Here is a 21,764-nt window from a genome sequence, read left to right on the forward strand (position 1 = left end):
GATTTCCTGTTTGTTTTTATATGTTGTATTGTTGACTGGAGTTCTATCTATGTGTCTGGCCTTTCAGGCAATCAGGGATCATGATTCATTCATAATGAGTTTTTAAATATAATTTGAGAGAGAATGTTTTAGCGTCATCTTCGTGTGGGTTAAGCCCCAAACGCTGTTGCTTTAATTCCAACTTTTATTGATATAATCCTATACTATGTGTTGTATTATCAAAAGGTTCTGCGATATAAATTACCTACACGTGAGAGAATGCAAATGTACTTATCCATTTTAAGTACTTGAAATCAGTAATTGAAACTCAAGTCAAGGCAATGCCATAGTTCAACTAGAAATGCAATTTTGTACGTGTGAACTGAAATGTCTTAATATTGCCATGTAAAACCGAATACCTTACAAATAACTGTAATTTTTTCATTAAGTATTTGGAATTGACATAAATTGAGATACATTTTTTTCTGGTTAAATCTTCAACTTAAGTTACATTACATGACCTCGACCCGAGTTCAGTGGTCCGTATAGAAAAAAATGTTATGCCTCCCTGAGCAACCAAACTAGCCGGTAATAAAACTGATAATTATAAAGCAGGAATTACTTTTTTTAAAGTCATATAATTGATACAAGTGAAATTAAATAATGTTGGGTTAGACTCAGAACTCTCGGTAAAATAGTGCTCGACGTATTGTCCTGGGTGTACATCATCTACTTCTGACTCATCCGTGATATTATATTCATATAAATAATAATTTTAATATATAAATTGAGGAAGAAAAATTCTAATATTTTATTGTTGAAAATCCTTGTGTCATTATGGTGTACTGTGTTGTGTTGAATAAATGTTTATTGTGTGTTTATTAAGTAAAATAAGGATTTGTACATACATATAGTCCTACACGTTTTACCTAACAATCAAATTAAGTTAATAATTGAATTATTAATGCAGTGTCAACACCTGCACACAATATAGCTACCTATAAGTTACAGTAGAGAAGAAATGTAATGGATTTTTGGAATACAGTTTTTGGAATGAAAAATGTTGTAGGAGACCAAATGTTCCCTTCTATAACAGTGTTCATTAAAGCCATGCTATGCTTGCCTCATTCATCCGCAGCAACTGAAAGAATATTTTCTGCAGTAACATTGACCAAAAATAAAATTAGAAACAAAGTACAATCACCACTGGTAAATGCATTTCTTTTAGTAAAATTCAATTGATGAACACATCAGCTGCAGATTCTACTGTTTCAGGAGAACCCCAGGAGAATATGAATTGTCTCGCGTAACTCAAGGGAGCCAGCAATTCGAAACAGCTTTGTGCATTAACATAGAAGAATTTTAATACCTACGATTTTAGGTAGATTTAAAAGAAATACTTCATATTATAGCCGTTACGAAGGTGCGATTTCCAGAAAATGTTTACATAGTTTTACGTTTCATGGTCCATAGACCCCAAAACCATAGTCAACTCAAAAGCATATATATATATATATCACTTTCTTGTGGACGCGATAACTGTCGTAATTTTTCTCAAATCAATTCCAAACTAATACATAAAGTCTAAATGTGGAAAATCTCGGTCGGGTTCGTTAATGAGCAATATCCGACTAAAGGGGTAGAAATGGGGAAGGTTTTTTCAAAAACAGAAAAATCGTTCTAAATCACGCAATATGGAAAATATCACATCCGTTTGAATTTATTTAAATCCTTAGGAGTAATGCCAAAATATTTTCTCTGAATAAGTTTTTGATACTACCGACGGTATCTCCAAGGGGTTGAAAAAACAAGGGTTGGAGGACAAAAAAAATCATAACTCTGTTCGTAGGCAAGGCCTCGAATTTGTACAAATTTTGTATTTTTCTTATAACTTCTATCTAAAACTTTTGTCTGGAACAACTTTTGATTAGACGAACCATTGCAGTAATGTAGTAAATAAAATAACTGTTAAAAATTAAAAAAAATTTATCATAACTCCCTCAGTAAGAACACCATCAAAACCGTTATAATTGTTACTAAACTTTATAATTTTTATTTAAAACTTTTTTCTGAAATAGTTTTTTATATGTTGAACCATTGTTGCAGGGGGTGGAAAAAATGAAGGTGTTGAATTAAAAAAAAATCATAATTAATGTATCATGTACACTCATAAATCCTTTATGTTTTATCGTGAAACCTTAAAGTATTCAGTACATATTTCATCTGAAATAAATTTTTATACGACCAACCACAACTTCAAGGGGTTGAAAAAACAAGAGTTGGTGGACAAAAAAATCATAACTACCTTCGTAGGTACAACATCAAATTCGTACGAATTGTGTATTAATCATATAATTTTTATCTAAAACTTTTGTCTAAACAATTTTCGATCGGACCAACCATTACTGCAAGGGGTTGAAAAAATAAGGGGTAGAATTTTAAAAAATTTCATAACACTCATTAGTTACAAAATAACATTCTTTAAGTTGTTGGTAAACCTTATAATTTTTATCAAAAACCTTTGTCTGAAACAATAAAATTGATTGGAAGTACCATTGCTACAAGGGGTTTAAAAAAATAAGGGGCAGAATAAAAAAAAACCATAACTCCCTTAGTGGTGCACTTTCAAATCCGTTCAAATTGTTTGTTAATCTTATAATGTTACTTAAAACACTAGTTTAAAACAATTTTTGATAATACAAACCAATACTTCAAGGGCTGGAAATAACAAGAGTATAAAAACAATATGACATTACTTTTTTTAAAATACTTTTACTATCAAATTCAATATAATTTATTGTAAAAATTCCTAAATTTTATCTAAAACAGTCGTGATATGCATATTTCGGCACTTACGCCCTTATTGCTTTAAAAAAGTATGAAGCCAGCATCTGAGATATGGGGACTTTTTAAGATCAATTTTTAACACCCAAAGGAACGTCTGTGGCAAATTTCAAAACTACGTTATTTTTTTTCAGGTAAAACACTAAAATTCCTGGGCTATTAAGCTATAAAAATTATATCGCATTTCAATAATTTAAAAAACCATTACTTACCCTAACCTTTAATTAAACTATTAACTTACGTGACTAAACAATTGCGTTTCAACAGTTAATTAAAAGTTATAATAAACTATCAATAATTTCATTAAAAACATAAACTTTGACTTGCGTGGTTGTTCTGTCGGAACTGTGAACACAGGCGTGTTGAAGGAACTGCTAAATGACTGGCTAACTGGCGTGAGTAAAGCCTTCCCCTACCCGCATGACCCGCCCCCCTACTACCATTGGCCTGGTAGGTAGCGTACGGTCTAGTGTCGCTACGGTCTTCTGGGGGCGACCCGGCGGAATCCAAGATGGTGGAAAGGTCTTGAATCCAAGATGGTGACAAAGATGGCGGACAAAATGGTGGAAAATATTAAAGTACAAGATGGCGGAATCCAAATAGGTGGTCGAAACGACATCCAATCGAGGTAAAAATGAAAGGTCATGGCCAAGGTCCCCTCCAAAGGATCATTGAAGGCTTGCAAATGGGGAATTCAAGCCTCTTGAGGACATTTCAAGCCTTTGAATATTTTTGGGAAAATAAATAGGAAATTTTCTCTTAAAAGGGGAATTTTTCCTCGGAAAGGGAAATTTTTATCCGCAATTCATGCGCCGGCTCCAGTCCCAGGAGGAACTATTATATACTTCTTATGATAAATAAAGCTAATGTCAGTACATCTGAAAGCGTGTGTCGTACAAATAATCTCAGAGCGCGAGGCGTTGGTTGCCCACCGAGGAACACGTGGCGTGAGGGACGCACGAGGGCAGTTGCGGAATGCTGCACTCAGGAGATCTCATCCGGCCGACGCAGGTTCCAGACGTGCTCACTGCTCGATATGAGCCCGGCTTGAGCACAACTCGTGCCCAGCTGAGATCACCGAGGGAGGCCGGTGCGTCCATCACAGTCCATCAAGGCATATACCACGTTATAACTAGTTATAAACGATACTGCTCGCGAAACTCTGCTATCCGTCACATGATTAAACCGTAATAACTAGAGACAGGAAAAATTCGCAGGTTCATTTCGCGATAGGCTAGAATCCAAATGCGTGTAACTTATTGCCGCTTCAGTGATTGGAACACAGTCTGCCTGAAGGACTGTGAGCCAATGAATGACCCTCAACGTAAGAAGTATAGAATCACAAACATCCCAGTTAACAGGTGTCACGAGTCAGTAGCCAACACTCCCGCGTACATAGAGGATCGTGGAGTCCATCCTAGAGGTCATTCAAACCGCGAATTTTTCCAGTCCCTAATAATAAATGAACTATTCTTAGCCTTGTGAATCCCACTCGTGGCTGACACTCTGTCAGTCATGCCGACCATGTCGGTTACGTCAAAATATTGTGTCATCTCGAGTACACTTGGCGAGTCACAAGAAGCTCAACAAAATAGATAACAAAATATTTTAAGACAACGAATTAAATGTAAAATTTAATAATAAATTTTGAATACAAAAAAACTAAAGTACTATTTTTGAAATAATAGCAGTAATATAAGTATGTAAATTGCTTAATATTAATAACTGTCGAATTTTATGAGTTTCACAATTGGGTTGATATATTTTTATTTATTAATTATTTACATAATAAACCTGAAACATATAACTTTTATTTTACGTCTTATATTTTACACTTTGTTTTTACAGTTAAAATACTGGAAACCCTATCACGATGTCTGCAGCAAATTTTTCAGTGGAAAGCAAGTTGTTTGGAAGCAGGAAAAGAAATTGAAAAAAAAAAAAAAACCGAGTGAGGAGGAAATAAAGGCGTATGAGCTCACATTTCAGCGCGGGCATAAATAAGTGAGGCAAGGAGTGTGTTGGGTAGCTGCTGCAGATAGATAGGTCGCAGTTTATTTCATATTCCCGTTAAAGGTAGGGAGCCGGGGAACATCTGGGCGGGCAAGGAGAAATATTTAAATTTTTCGCTCTCGCTCAGGCGTGCAGCTGGATTTGTTGGCAGCCGTCCGGTGCTTGAACGGGAACCGTATGTGCTGCTCAGTCGCGAGCGAATATATCACGGCACGTCCACTGACGGCTGATAGGAGCGGAGGGCGGAGGGTTCAAGGGATCAAACTGACAAGAAATAGCTCAGCTGCGAAAGATGTAACCGTAAATATTTTGTTACATTTTTTTAATACAAAAATTGAATAGTAAAATACACGAGGAAAAATCCGAATAAATATTTATTCTACGTTCTTCGTTGATATAGCTGTAAAATACACGAATTTATGATTTGATTTTTTTCTCAATCATTTTGGATATTGTTTGTAATTTAACAGAAAAACCAATTACTTTTCCTTCAATATTTGCATTTAAAACAGTAACCTAATTTATATGGGGTCTGTACTGAAAAAATTATCCCTGCTAATATATTTTTTTCATGATTTAATATTAAATTATTTAAGAAACGTTCTCAGTTTATGCATTCAAGACAATGTATAATTTAAATTTAAGAGTTTTTATTTAAAAACAAATAAAATATTATTTAAATATCTATTTTTAAGTTTCAGCCTCACCCAAAAATTTAATGTAGACGTGGAAATAAATACAAGAAGACACGTGTTTCTTTAGCTGACTGTAGGCTACTAACATTTAAACGTTTTTGGAAGGTGGGGGTGATCAGAGTTATCAAATGGTGAAGAAAAACTACAGCCAGGAAGAATATCTAAAGCAAAAAACAACTTCCTCTTTCTTAAAACTATTTCGTTACAAATAACGGATCACGAGTTAGTGTAAAAAAATAGTTTCTCTTTGGGCTTCTTATCTTGTAAGTAACGTTAGTAACCTTCACACATTTGAGTCCATTTATAGGATGTTTGGGTCAAGACTCAACTCAGTCATTGGTTATTTATAGTGAATAAAAAAATCTTTGTCTTCAAGTCTAACATTTAGGTGAAATGTACAATTTTTAATTAAAATTAATTTTTTTAAGTTTATGTATGTGATTATTATCTGATATACTTTATTTAATTTGAGCTTCATTTCCTTCAGGTAAAATACTCTTACTGTAAAAAATAACAAATCATTTAAAAAATTTCAAAGAGCTTTTGTATTAAATTCCCTCCACAATATTATTTTTATCCGAGATGGGGAAAAAAAGTTAATTTAAGTTCCCAATTTCAAAGCGAATGCGCTTAGTGTCAGTTGAAATACTCTGATTCAAACAAAAAAATATGGAAATGCAATAGGAAGGTCAAAAATAATTTTCCATTTTATGAAATAATATGAAAATAATTAAAACTTTTCAACCATAATGCAGGTAAAAGTACAAGACTGACAAATAAAGTTTCCAACATAATACAGTGGCCCGGCAAAGTTACACTTGAATTCGAATTATTTTTTAAGACAGGTAACCAAATAAAATTCTACTCTACCAGTAAACATTGACAAGAATATCATCCTTTATATCTTATTTTTTTCAACTGCTGTATAATATAAATGAGGAATATTATTTTATTAAAATATTTATAAAATTTAGTTGATATGTAATTTTTTTTGCCATTGATTAAATATTCATTGAAAATATTTTCCAGTTACCAGCATTACATAAGTTATTTTGAATCGCTTGTACTAATTCGAGAAACTATTTGAAGTCATTAATTTCCAAATTTTTACACAAGATACCTGAGTGGCTCACTAATGGACTGTCAAGGAATGTGAGACCCCCGGTGGTCGCCAAGGGAAACAAAACAAGAAGAAGTGCCGTGGTGTGCTGTATACCACAGAGGCGACCCCCTGTGACCAGCCGAGCCATCCGCTGCAGGTGGCTCAATTTGCATGCCTCCCCCCCCCCTTTCCTGTTCCTGCCGCGGATGTGCGGAAACAATTTGGGGCAGTCCGGGGTCCTCCCCCCCCCCCCACAAGGACTACCTTATCAGCACCGCTATTACCCCCAGCCGGTCCTCGCCGGCCCCTGGGTCACGTGCCTGCGGACACTCCATCTGCACTCTGTTCGCACACCACCACACCACCACACCACCAGACTACTGGCTCAACTACTGCAGGGAGAATAAATGCCAAGTTTACTTACTACATTATTAATACATTCGATTTTTCTTTAAATGGTGACTAAACAGTTAGGTATAAAAAAAGTGGTTGTCTGTAAAGTCGGTTTAACGTGACAACGTCATAACAAAACATTGATGAAATTATTGCATACTTTTATGAATAAAAATGAATGATTTTTATTAAATTATTACTATTTTGTATGGATACAAAGAAGGAGTGAAATGAAATCTACAATTTAATTGATAAATTTACTTTTATTTGCACTCATTAATTCAAATATATTTATTACTTTAACGAACAGATTATTTTAATTATAACATTTATACATGTTTGCTATTTAACTTCTTCCAATCTGTGTTGTTCTGTTAAGGATAGGACGATGATAGGAAAAGTAGGAAACAAATGGGAGTGTTTCAAGTTTAATGTGCCTCGAAAAAGTCAAATCAATGGTTGTTCCAATCGAGTGGAAGAGAGATAGATGCGGCGCATGCGTACAATGAGCGTAATGGGACACAGCGTAACGGGACAAAGTGCGTAACGGGACAATGAGTCATCCTTTTTCGTGCGTGCATCCGGCGTTCATCGATTTATTAGACGTTGTCACGTCAAAATAGAATAATATCTAACATTGTTAGAAGTATTTCACTCAGCGGAACTCACAGTACTGCCAGTAAAGCGGCGTTGTTAGCTCGGCTCCGGTGCAGAACGACTGCAGTTCAATGACAGGCGGGCAGCGCTGCGGAGCGGAAGAAGCGTCAACTGCACTTTTCAGGCCAGTTTGCTCATAAAGGTGCATGGTTTTAAACAACGTATATGCACTCTTCAGAGCCACTAATGGATACAAGCAGAACCAAACTTTTCAATAAATCATATATATATATATGTATATGTATATGTATATATATATATATATATATATATATATATATATATGTATATGTATATATATATAGGCTATATAGGGAATGGAAAAATTCGCGGGTTCAATGACATCTAGGATAGACTCCACGATCCTCTATGTACTTGTGCAGATTACACCTGCTGAATTGGCTACTAATCCGTGACATCTGTCAACTGGAATGCTTGTGATTCGCTGTTTCTTTTGTTGAGGATTTTTCATTGGCTTAGAGCCAGTAAGGTAATCTGTGGTCCAATCACTGAAGCAGCAAGAAGTTGAACTAGTTTGGATTATAGCCTATCGCGAAATGAATCCGGGAATTTTTCCGGTCTCTATATAAAGGCTCTGTTGTTTAATAGTGATTACTAGGGGCAGGTATTTTTCCGTGAAAAATTTTTTTTGGCCTATTGGATTGCAACAAGATATACCCGCACGAGAGGTTTCTTTCTTGTGATTGGCGGCCGTCTACGAGAGAAGTCGTTGCCTTATTCGACCAAGCCACTCGGGACGCGTTTGCTTCCGCGCTGGTTCACTGTGATTGGTCTTGTAACACTCAAAATGTGCCAGAAAGAAACTCTCAAAATCATAAAGCACAGACGATGCTACAGTATTTTAACTTTCAGCTAGTTTCGGAATCTTTTCGCGAAATATGCATGGCCCTAGTGATTACTGATTACACTATAAACATAAAAGATTACTTTTGGCATTCTTCCAAGTGAATATGATGGTTGGAGTTGCTTGGCTTCTGGGTTGTAGCCGCGTTGAAGGTGAAGATATTACGGTAGTTTCGGTCGACATAGCAGTTACCATCATCAGGTAGCAGTTACGTACATAGGTTATTGCAAGTTCACCTGCCTTTTTTATTTTTCTCGCTTGGGAGGGGGAGTGTTTCCCGATTGGCTGCAGCTGTGGACCAATCAAAGTCTTCCTTTCTCCTTGTTGGCCTCTTGGTTTGGCCAATCGGAGGTGGGTTTCAAAAGTTGTCTAGGAAGGCTGGCCAATCAGTGGCCCATTCTCTTCTGATTAGAGGACTGTTTGGTCAACCAGAGGCGATTTGTCTGTTGTTGGGTGCACAGCTAGGTTTTGAGGATTTTTGAAGAGTAGGTCCCAGAAATTCGGGACATAGGCGCGAAAAAGCTCGCGGATGCCACAAACTTTCATGTTTGAAAGTTTTTTTTTCATTTTTATTGTGTACTAAAATGAGAGTAATTATTATTTTTTAATATTGTACTAACAAGTTTATTAATAATAACTGGCGTGAAATATATTACAAAGCTAAAAAAAATAGCAAGTTCAAACAACAGTTTGCAAAAAAGATTGCAGATTCCATTTTAAAGAAATGGTTTAACATGCGTATTTTCTAGGGAAGTTTTAACTTCCAAAGATAAGTGTTATGTGTTTGAAAATTTAACATTCGTATTTGGCAAATAATTTTCAATTAGTATTATTTGTTTATTTTTTAAATCCATAAATAAACTGCAAGTTAAGAAACAGTTTAGTTTGTTCTTTAAGTCTTGAAACTTATTGCAAATAGTTTGAATGAACATTCGGATAAGATAGTGTTGGCTGTCGAGTAAGTAATGCAACAGAGGTGCAGGTAAGACCTGCTGTGCGGTCGGACGAGTGCTGCACTCGGCGCGGGCCGGCCCCCAGGTCGGCGATTGATTGGCTCGTTAGAGCGACTAATGAGCGCCTCGCCCCATCTCCTCGACCCTCACTTGTTCACTTCTTCCTGGGCCGGGCCATCACTCTCCCCGCCTGATTGACAGGCACAGACGAGGCCCTCGTGTTCAGATTACCATCCGCGTGGCTCATTTAAAACAACACAATATCATGAAAATATTCAATAATTATTAATTATTGAAAAACATCTTTAGCAACGATATTTTCACGTTTATTAAAATACGTCTAATAAAAAATATAAATAAACGATGTATTATGCCTTTTAACAGCTTAAATATTTATTGCTTATTATTTATAAAATTAAAATAAAACACTCTGTTTATTGACAATTTCTACTATGATGTTATATACAAAGTCCTTGATTATAAGACTTTTTTAAGGTTTTTAGAAACATTTAATTTTAAATGAAATGAAATTACAGAGTTATGTATCACGATTCAATAGTTGTGAAAGCTAAACAATTTATACTTGAAATGCTTCTAAGAGAGAGTTTGTTAATTTTTGGATGTGCAAAGCTACTAAGAAGGTTTTAACTACTTTTCTTGTCTCTCTGATCTCGTTCATTAAACAAAAAAAAATGTGATAGATTCTTCCAGTACTCACTAGAAATGTATAAACTTGTAACTCTGTTAACGAGCAAATCAATGTGCTATCATGATGTTTAAATTGCAAATAATTTACAAGGCGAAGATCTGACACGAAATTTAACGTATAATTCTTTAAAATAATGCCAAGCGTTATAATAAAACAAAATTAATTTATTTTAGTAAGAAATTGCTAACAATTTTTCCCTTTTTAAATTATAGCTATAATTATGTTTAACAAGTAGTTAATAATCTAACTGAACCTAACACTAACCCAGCTCAAACCAACCCATGTAAGGTAATTAATTTTTATTTATATTCTACAATGTTTCTCAAAGTATGTGCACTTTATGCGCTTTGCGTAGTTTCGGAAGAGTTATGATGCATTTCGTGCGCTTGTGTGGGCAGGGAGGCTTGAATCAACAAAAAAAAAATTAGCCACTTGATAAGCTGCAGGTAGTCCCAGAACAGATACGATGCTTTTGTGAGAACCGAACCAAAACCAGGTTAGGTTAGACAAATTTCTATTTATTTAATAAAACTTTTCATAAAGTCAGTGCATTTTATGCGCCTCGGGAAGTTTTGGAACAGTTATAACTCAAGTATGATGATTTCATTTAATATAATTTACCATAAACCATTAATACTCGTAATATCTACTTTTGAATCACACGCTCATTTTCCGTAATTAACTTTTGATCATACATGATGACTAACTGAAACATTTTAAAAATTAAACATAAAATTTTTGAAACCAAGTTGGCATCTTTCGGTTCCTTTAAAAACGGCGTATGCGTCGTTTCAAATGTTACGCCTTCGGCAAAATTGGTCATTGCTTCTATCGTGTAGTTCCTTTTTCAAAAAGAACGTTAAAATCACAATAAAGATGTTTCCGTTTGTCAAAACTAAAAATAATTCAGTTAAAAGTATGTTTGGTCACAGTGTTGAATTAATTTAATCAATTTTTATTTTTAAAAGCGTTTAGGAACGAGTGTTGAATTTATGTTTCACAGATAAGTCTTAGCAATATGTTTTCGTGATATCTTTATGCTTTGTCTGTCAAAAACATATATTCACAGTTGAGGTTTGTAACGTGACGTAAATGGTGACGGCGTTTTTTTTTTTGATAATATAAAAATTAGTTTTCCGGAGGTTTTTATTATTAATTCTCTCCCCCAAGGTATTATCCCGAGGAGAAAAATTATTTTCTTGAAGTTTGGAAATGGTCTCTTTCTCGACTCTTAACCCTAGTTCCGGGATATAAGTTTCGCGCGCGCCAGCGTGTGTGTGTGTGTGTATTAATATATATAAATATACATACACACACGAAATTATTACGTTGGTCCGCCATCTTTTTTTGTGGTTTCTGGTACTTCTGTGTAGGAGCACCTATGTTACGTATTTCCGTTTCATTCACGAAATTACTCCTGTCAAATGCCGTTTACCGAAAGCTAAGATGTTTACACATAAATAACATTTGCTATAATTTTCCACACACTTGAAAAAAAATTAGTTTTCTTTCTTTTTGATTTCCGTAGAAAACGAACATGTGGAAGAGCTCTCTCGGTTCGGGTAGAACTAAGTCATAATCGTTTGTAAATGTGTATTGGTGCCGAAGATGTTTGGCGGGTTTGCAGCCAGTGCTTATGAACGTGAATCCCCTCAGCTGTTGAGTGAAGCACTCACGGCTGGGACACAAGAGTGACTGGTGCCGCTGAAGAGACGGGAACTGAAGGCACCACGGGACTGCCTCGTACCGCCTGCCTGGTTCCACAACCCAGCCCGCTTCTTTCACGTCGTCTACACCACTCTTCTCTACTCTCAGGGCAACGTATTTTTGTCAAATCTTTTTTTAACGACAAAAAAGGGGGCTTGTCTGTAAAGTCGTTTTACGGACGATAATTTTATACGCGATAACGTCATAAGAAAACATTGATGAAAAATTGCATACTTTTTTTTTTAATTTTCAAAATATTATTTACAATTTTTGCAAATTTAATTAAAAAATATTTGTTTAAATATAATCACGAACAATTCGTTAAAAAGCCCACCTTAACCTGTTTAACATTATAGAAGATTTTCTCGCACGGTGGTTGGCCGGTTCTTTCACGTTCGGCTCTGGCGGAACGTGACAAAGAGTCATGCTTTTTCGTGAGTGCAGCCGGCGTTCATTGATTTATTAGACGTTATCACGTCAAAAACATTGTATATGTCCCTGTATAAAATTATTCAAAGCCCCATATTCTCTAGCAATTACCAAATGATACTCGAACGAATTCAGTACTCGATACCACACTCACTCGATGGCGGTAACGAAATACCTGCATGTGCCCACGACACACGTTACACAGGCGATGTTTGACGCCGGTCTCCTGTAGTTGTGCTCTCGTGTGCATAGACCAGCGTGTGTGTGTGTACACTGTGCACCCCCGGGAGCTTCAATCAAGTGGCTGGTTAAATAATCCTTTATGTGCATATCACTTTGAAATTGTAAATATGTTGAAATGTGCTCAAATTTTAGTAAATACTACATTTTAACACATTAAAATTTTTGAGTGACGGTAAATTAAAACAAACTTAGTTTTCTGCAAACATGATTGCAGTAAAGTGAAATTGGTTCTAGGTTTCGCACATAAAACTAGACTTTTTGGAAACTAAACCAGCACCCGCACAATTCCTTGCAACCCTTACTATTTGAGATGCTGTCTCTTTTATGTGAGATGCTACCTCTTTCATGTGAGATGCTACCACATTTGCGCTCGCCCCCGACCGCCAATTTTTCATTCGTATTTGCATTCGATCACGTGGGAAAAGTGCGTAATTGGTAATATTTGGCTTTTTAAAACAATATTTGCACAAAAATAAAAAAAAATATTAGTCACGTTTTATAAAAGAATCATGATCCTTAGCAAAATATCAATTTAATATTGGTGGCCGATTTATCATGAAATATCATTTTAAAAACTTGGTTTTTAAATGTGAAAAAATTTGAGCTATTACTTTACTATTTGAATTATTAAATTAAAACTTGAAATAATTTTACTTTTCCTTGCTTTAAAATGATTTTCAAGAATATTTTATTGCCAAAATAAATATTTATTTTAGATTTTTACACAAAGTTGATATTGGTTTTTTTCCTTATTTATTTTATAAAGTTTTTTAAATACCCCTTGGTCTCCAGGTAAGGGAGTTTGGTCGCGGTGGGTGGTTGTGGGTGGCGAAAATGTTCAAACATATATTTCTATCCTTTTCTAACGCATGAGGACTTCTGAAAATATCTCAAAATTTCTTGAATGGTCTAGAAAGTTCCAAAATGTGTAAAACGGTTATAATTGATCTAGAATGTCCTAGAAAGTTCTAGAAATATCTGGAACGAACTAGAAAATTATTGAATGAGTTAAAACTATTATAATCGATATAGAATGTTTGAGAAAGTTCTACAAATTTCTGGCTGCATCTAGAATGTTCCAAAATGTCCAAAAATGTTATTATCGAGTTCGAATGTTCGAGAAAGTTCTAGAAAATTCTAAAATGAGTGCGATTTATTATAAGCGATTTAAAATTTTGTGAAAGATCTAGAAAATTCTAAAAAGAGTGCAATTTATTATAAACGATTTAAAATGTTCGAGAAAGTTCTAAATATTTCTAGAATGATATAGAAAAGTCTAAAATGAGTACAATTTAGCAAGTGTTGTAAAAATAAATTCAAAACAAAATAATACTAAAATAAAAAATTTAAATGTGTTATATATGTCAATATATAATGTAACATGTAATATGTATATGAATAATATAATATGTAAATATGTAAATAAAACATGAATATTTCATTTACTAAACATTTCTTAAAATTATTTTAATACGTTAATTAGTTTACTCTATTAGATATAGGATACACCGCACATTTAATAGCCGAATAAGTGTCTCAATATCGAAAATAGAAATCTATAATATCTATGTTAAAAAAATGTATCGTTATATATTTTTTATTCTATTAAACATGCGATGTATCTTAACCCGAGCAACGCCGGGTTTCGCTGCTAGTTATAAATATCGCCTAACAGCATTATAATAATACATATTTCAATTTACTTAATTGACAGTGTCAACTGTGAAATTTCCAGGATAAATTTTGCATTAATCTTTACGTAGAAGTCAGCAAGAATAAGATTGTTATGTCAAACTTTTCGATTGTAAAAAATGATGTGTTTTTAATTACATGAAGTACTACTATAATTTATAAATAATTTAAGAGATTAAAGAGTTGGGACAGTAGACAATATTTTATCTCCAGTATATATAAAAAACTAAGTATAAATAATTACTTTAAACTGCTAGAAAATAAATTCACCACGTCAGTTCAGACCCTTATTTTAGTCGAAAAATGATAGACCCGTTTTTTTTTTTTTGCCACAGACATGACTTTCAGTACAGCATCATTTCAGTCTAATAAAAATCGTGATTTATTGAAGAATCATTTCAGAATCATCTGTTGTTTTGCCGTTTGAAGTTCTGAGATGACCTCGCCTTCAGTTTCTCGTTAGATGGGCGGTTGAATGACCAAACTGCTTCATTTGACTGTCCTGCTGTCACGACCTCGGCTGTTCCAGTCGCGGCGACTACAGTAGCTGGTGTGCCGTGGCCAACGAGTGCGCTCCGTGGCTTTCATTGTAATCCTAATCCATCTACGTGTTCTACATTTATACGTAGTTGGATGGACAGTAATAAGAGGTTTAAAAACAGTTTTATAATTTTTCTGTTTACTTGTTCAACATGAGTAACTCTACAAATAAATACATTTCTTGATGGCTGTAAAATTATAGATAATACTAAAAATCTTTTAAGTAAAACTTTTTTTGGTAGCGATGGGAGTAAAATTTCGAGGTCAAATTTTAATTCAAAGTTTTCTTGAAACGATGTGAAAATATTTCTGACGCTAAAAGAACGGAGATTAGGTTGCGGATGGTGTAGAGGAATTGTTCCTTTGAGCTGGCTCCACGTGGCGGTGTGCGGCTCAGGTTGAACCCCGCCATGCTGCAGGGATAGGCGGGTCGCGGCGGTAGGGACCCGCCTACGCCTGACGCCAGCCGACTTGCTGGCATTTAGTAAGGGAGTGTTTGGGCAGAGGGCAACACAACGGAGTTGGAGGTTTTTGTTGTGCACCGCGCCACGGGACATATGCACAAGAAATTTAGGGTTTTTTCAAGTACGCATTATTTTAATTTCTTGTGTAAATCAGTAATTTTAAACATTGTTGAGTATAGTTTAAAATTCATAACTTAATATGTATTGCTGGTATCGTGCTTTTCACGCTTTAGTTTGACAGTATTATTATTTGGCACGAATTATTATTTGATTAACTTAATCACAATCGTATTATAATTATGAGTCCACGAGCGTGTAAATATGTTAATTCCAAACAAGAATATGTTACTTAATAAAAGTTGAAACGAATTCTATGTAAGAAATATTATTGTTTTTTTTTTTATATTTTCACTTTGTGGCAATGTGGTTATAACACAAAGAATTACAGTGAGGTAGGTCTGTGCCGTTCAATTTTTGCATCACGGAGCGGCCAACATGTTATTAATTGTTAATTAATTCGACGGCAGAACATAATCAATGCCTATATTATCATTGCGGTATGTCTATGCAGCCTATTGGCAGAATCTGTAACACTATAACTCAATGATAAGGTCATATTTGCTTGGATACAAAATCACTCTATTTGAATGCTCGATCACATCTCACCTATACATAATATTAAATTTAACTAAAAATTAAATTTTAATAAAGATTCAAGCTTTGATATTTACTAAAAAAATATTCTTTATGGTGAGATTATTTCAAAAGTTAGTGTTATTTATTGTTTATTAATTATTTTATCAATAGTTATTAATAACCTGAGCAGTTATTTTTAAGTGAGTAAAATTTTTGTTTATTATTGTTTACTTAGAAAATAGTCTTCTTTCTCCATTTTTCTCTCTCTTCCGTTTTACACATTACAAGGTACTTACAAGTCGAGCATTGAATTACCTAATAAGTTTCACTTATATCACATGTATTGAGTTACACGCGCACTTTTTTTTTGGTTACAAAAGTATGCTTACATTTCTAAAAAAAATAAAACACTGTGGCATTTATATTTGTTATGTAATTTCATATCCTATAGAAAGCCAAATAAATATAACTGTAACACAATTAGAGGAATTTCTGCATTTAATTTGTGGTTTGCGGTGGTTATCTATCGCTGTCTCTCTCAGACAATTCTAAATATTTTGTTGGCCACGCGCGTTCAATGTCAATACTGAATGTAGGTCAACAACTATAGCAGGTAACCAAATAAGAGGACTCCGATAGTACACGGATAAGAACAACTGTGGAACATAACTAAAAATTTCAACATTTTTTATTACAAAAATTAAGAATTTTTATACAAACTCTTATCTAGCAAAATGGATGCATAATTAATTACGTATAAAGTTTAAACTTAATTACGTGGTAGAAAAATCTATAAATACGTAGTGCCATATCATTGGCTTACATAGATTTTACAACTTAAATTAAATACAAATATTTTTTTTGAAAATTATTATTTAAAATTTAATTGATTGTGTTATTAAAAATAAAGTCTCAACAAATTTCATGTATATGTATTATGGTATATTTTAATTTAAAAGTTTCAGCAAATATTCATTTTATTGTGAAGAAACACTGTCTTATTGCATGCCTGTACACTGTTATTATATTTTTACTATGATAGGAGTCAAGTTTAATTATTTAGAGTAAAATAATCACTTGTTTTAAGCTAAGTAAATAAATTATTTTGTTAAAACATATATTATCTAATATTTTGAATCATCATGTTTTAAAATCTACAAATGCTTATTTATAGAACACTTCTTGCTGTTTATTAATGAAAACTTTTTGAACCCTTCCTATAAATCAAGTGTTTAGTAATCATTAAAATTTAAAAAAATTCTCTTTTAATATTAAAATTTTTGTTCTATGTACCTAAAATTAAAAAAAAATTGTGTTTAAAATAAGTTAAAATTTTACCTTATGTATTCTTGTTCTTAATGAAACTGTGCTGCTGTACACACAAGATATAAAATACCTTAGATATGAAATTTTGCAGTTAACCTTTCTATTAAAACGTTATTAAAATAGTCTGGTTTAGAAAAACCATAATTTCTAAATTAATATCAATAAATTAAATTTCTGTGTATGAGATAGTTTTAAATACATACTTATTTGTAAATAAAAAACGAAAAATACTATAAATGACTTAAATAAATGTTTTTTCTACGTGTTTTACATGTCTGCTGAAAGATTCTTCGTAACTGATAGCTCCATATTCCTGTAGGAATACACAGATGCCTACCTTTCATTTGTTTTGGGTTTTTAGACACTATTGCGAAATTTATTATGATATTAGAAAAGTTTAGAAACTAATATACTTAGCCTCACTAACGGTCCTTAGATATAAAAATATATTGTTTTAAATAAATGGTTATTTTCTTAGTATAAGTAGTACATAAAACAATAAAATAGCAAAATTTGATACCCTTCGATACGGAATAGCTGTGGGACTCTTACCCTACACTTTGCTCCTTGATTTCTCGGAATAAATGACTTATTTCTGACTCGAAGCTAAAATCAAGAAAGGTCGAGGCGAAGCTAATGCTAAGCAACCTTCTGCCGGACTCATTTGCCAGCAAAACCCAACCACAACTTTCGCTAGAGATACTCCGATGATTTGGAAAGTTACAGTCTACCATCGTGAGTAGTGACTGAGTGACAAAATGGGTAGTGACTGTGTGACAAAATGGGTAGTGACTGTGGGACAGGGTGGTTAGAGACTTTGGAACTGGGTGGTAGCGAATTTAGAAAAAGGTAAATAATATCTGTGTGGCAGCATGGGTAGTGACTTTAGGAAACGGAAGGTAGTGACTGTGGGAGAGGGCGGGTTGGGACAATGGGACATCATGGGTAGAAATGGTGAGACAGGATGGGTTGTGACTTTGGGACGGTGAGTCTAGTGACTATGGGACAGGGTAGTGACTCTGGAACAGGGTGGGTAGTGACTGTGGGACAGGGTGTGTGGTGACAATGGGACATCATGGGTAGAAATGGTGAGACAGGATGGGTTGTGAAGCGGAAGAGTGTGTCTAGTGAATGTGGGACAGAGTAGTGACACTGGAACAGGGTGGGTAGTGACTCTGGAACATGGTGGGTAGTGACTCTGGAACATGGTGGGTAGTGACTGTGGGACAGGGTGTGTGGTGACAATGGGACAGCATGGGTATTGATGGCGAGACAGGATGGGTTGTTACTTTGGGACGGTGTGTCTAGTGACTGTGGGACAGGGTAGTGACTCTGGAACAGGGTGGGTAGTGACTCTGGAACAGGGTGTGTGGTGACAATGGGACAGCATGGGTATTGATGGCGAGACAGGATGGGTTGTGACTTTGGGACGGTGTGTCTAGTGACTGTGGGACAGGGTAGTGACTCTGGAACAGGATGGGTAGTGACTGTGGGACAGGGTGTGTGGTGACAATGGGACAGCATGGGTATTGATAACGAGACAATATGGGTTGAGACTTTGGGACGGTGTGTCTAGTGACTGTGGGACAGGGTAGTGAATCTGGAACAGGGTGGGTAGTGACTGTGGGACAGGGTGTGTGGTGACAATGGGACAGCATGGGTATTGATGGCGAGACAGGATGGGTTGTGACTTTGGGACGGTATGTCTAGTGACTGTGGGACAGGGTAGTGACTCTGGAACAGGGTGGGTAGTGACTGTGGGACAGGGTGTGTGGTGACAATGGGACAGCTTGGGTATTGATGGCGAGACAGGATGGGTTGTGACTTTGGGACGGTATGTCTAGTGACTGTGGGACAGGGTAGAGACTCTGGAACAGGGTGGGTAGTGACTGTGGGACAGGGTAGTGACTCTGGAACAGGGTGGGTAGTGACTGTGGGACAGGGTGTGTGGTGACAATGGGATAGCATGGGTATTGATGGCGAGACAATATGGGTTGTGACTTTGGGACGGTGTGTCTAGTGACTGTGGGACAGGGTAGTGACTCTGGAACAGGGTGGGTAGTGACTGTGGGACAGGGTTTGTGGTGACAATGGGACAGCATGGGTATTGATGGCGAGACAGGATGGGTTGTGACTTTGGGACGGTATGACTAGTGACTGTGGGACAGGGTAGTGACTCTGGAACAGGGTGGGTAGTGACTGTGGGACAGGGTGTGTGGTGACAATGGGACAGCATGGGTATTGATGGCGAGACAATATGGGTTGTGACTTTGGGACGGTGTGTCTAGTGACTGTGGGACAGGGTAGTGACTCTGGAACAGGGTGGGTAGTACTGTGGGACAGGGTGTGTGGTGACAATGGGACAGCATGGGTATTGATGGCGAGACAATATGGGTTGTGACTTTGGGACGGTGTGTCTAGTGACTGTGGGACAGGGTAGTGACTCTGGAACAGGGTGGGTAGTGACTGTGGGACAGGGTGTGTGGTGACAATGGGACAGCATGGGTATTGATGGCGAGACAGGATGGGTTGTGACTTTGGGACGGTGTGTCTAGTGACTGTGGGACGGGATAGTGACTCTGGAACAGGGTGGGTAGTGACTGTGGGAAAGGGTGTGTGGTGACAATGGGACAGCATGGGTATTGATGGCGAGACAATATGGGTTGTGACTTTGGGACGGTGTGTCTAGTGACTATGGGACAGGGTAGTGACTCTGGAACAGGGTGGGTAGTGACTGTGGGACAGGGTGTGTGGTGACAATGGGACAGCATGGGTATTGATGGCGAGACAGGATGGGTTGTGACTTTGGGACGGTATGTCTAGTGACTGTGGGATAGGGTAGTGACTCTGGAACAGGGTGGGTAGTGACTGTGGGACAGGGTAGTGTCTCTGGAATAGGGTGGGTAGTGACTGTGGGACAGGGTGTGTGGTGACAATGGAACAGCATGTGCATTGATGGTGAGACAGGATGGGTTGTGACTTTGGGACGGTTTGTCTAGTGACTGTGGGACAGGGTAGTGACTGTGGGTCAGGGAGGGTTGGTTCTAGGAAGAGGGGAACTTGTACAGGTTTTTCGAGCAATTTATTTATGGTGGCGGTCGAGATCAAGACATGCTACTAGTCGATGTGGGCGCCAGGGCCGAGGGTTGAGGGCGGGGCAGCCCCGCGGCTCGGAATATTAATGCCCTGACCTCCCGCGCCCCGGCTGCTGTCTCCTGGCGCCTGCGAGTGAAGCATAGCCGGCTCTGCGGCTAGCATCGCAGCCATCCATTACCAGCGACCTGCCTCTTTGGGAGGAGCGTCGTCCAAGTCTGTCATTTCCTTTCTATGTTGAAACAATCTAATGGTAAAAGTTAACTTCATTTTAAATAAATAAAAAAGGGGGTTGTCTTTAAAGTCGGTTTACGGAAGATAATTTTACGCGATAATGTCATAAGAAAACACTGATGAAAAATTTCATACTTTTTAATTTTCAAATATTATTTTCAGTTATTGCAAATTTAATTTAAATAATTTTTTTTTTTTAAATATTATCACGGTCTGATATTATAAAAGCTTTTCTTGCACGGTGGTTGGCCGGTTCTTACACGCTCGGGTCAGGCGAAACGTGACAATTTTTCGTGCGTGCTGCCGGCGTTCATCGATTTATAAGACGTTATCACGTCAAAACTTTTAAATATTTGTCTCTATGTCCCTTATCTGTATGTCTTGGTAGTTTTTTTTTAACAAAAAAAAAATTTGTTTTAATTGAATGTCATAAATAGTTTAAATAAAAATTCCTACGCCTACAAAGGAAAAAAAGGACACACTTTTTTATAACAAATAATTACTACACAAAAACTAAACAAGTAAACAAAAATGTCCGTAAAAAACAAGATTTGAATTTTTTGTTGTAAAATATTACAAATTTAAAACAATATCGTGAAAGAAACTTGTATTTGTAAATATATTTAATGGTTCCAGATTGTTATTGTATACTACCTAGATTTGGAACTTCTCATAGTTTCAAGCAAAAAAAAGCGTGGGAAAAGTAGTAGTAACAAATAAAAAAATTTGTGTTAAAACCAGTTAGCTTTAGTGGTGTTTTCCTCAAAGTCATAATATACATATTTCAAATAAACAAAATGAAAGCTCTTCATAAAATCTCAAACATCAAATTTAAAGCAAAAAAAAAAAAAACTAAACTCGCCAAATGCAAGATGTGCTATTAAAAAACACAAATAATTTACCATCATTACCATCACAACAGGGAACTCTAAAAAGCACCTGGCATATACACATCATTTTTCTGCGTCACTGTGTAACAGACTTAATAAGCTCAACAGTTTAATCATACACCTAGATAATCATTACTTGCAAGTAATTTATATATATATATTTTTTTATTTATTTATTGACAAAATTTGCTTTCAAGCACCAACCCACTGTATGAAACACTATTGTTTGCCAACTCATGCTTTACCCATTGAACATTATGGAAATATGAATATATTAAATCAAGAATTGATTGATTTATT

Source organism: Bacillus rossius (assembly GCF_032445375.1).
Source record: "Bacillus rossius redtenbacheri isolate Brsri chromosome 9 unlocalized genomic scaffold, Brsri_v3 Brsri_v3_scf9_1, whole genome shotgun sequence".
NCBI lineage: Eukaryota > Metazoa > Arthropoda > Insecta > Phasmatodea > Bacillidae > Bacillus > Bacillus rossius.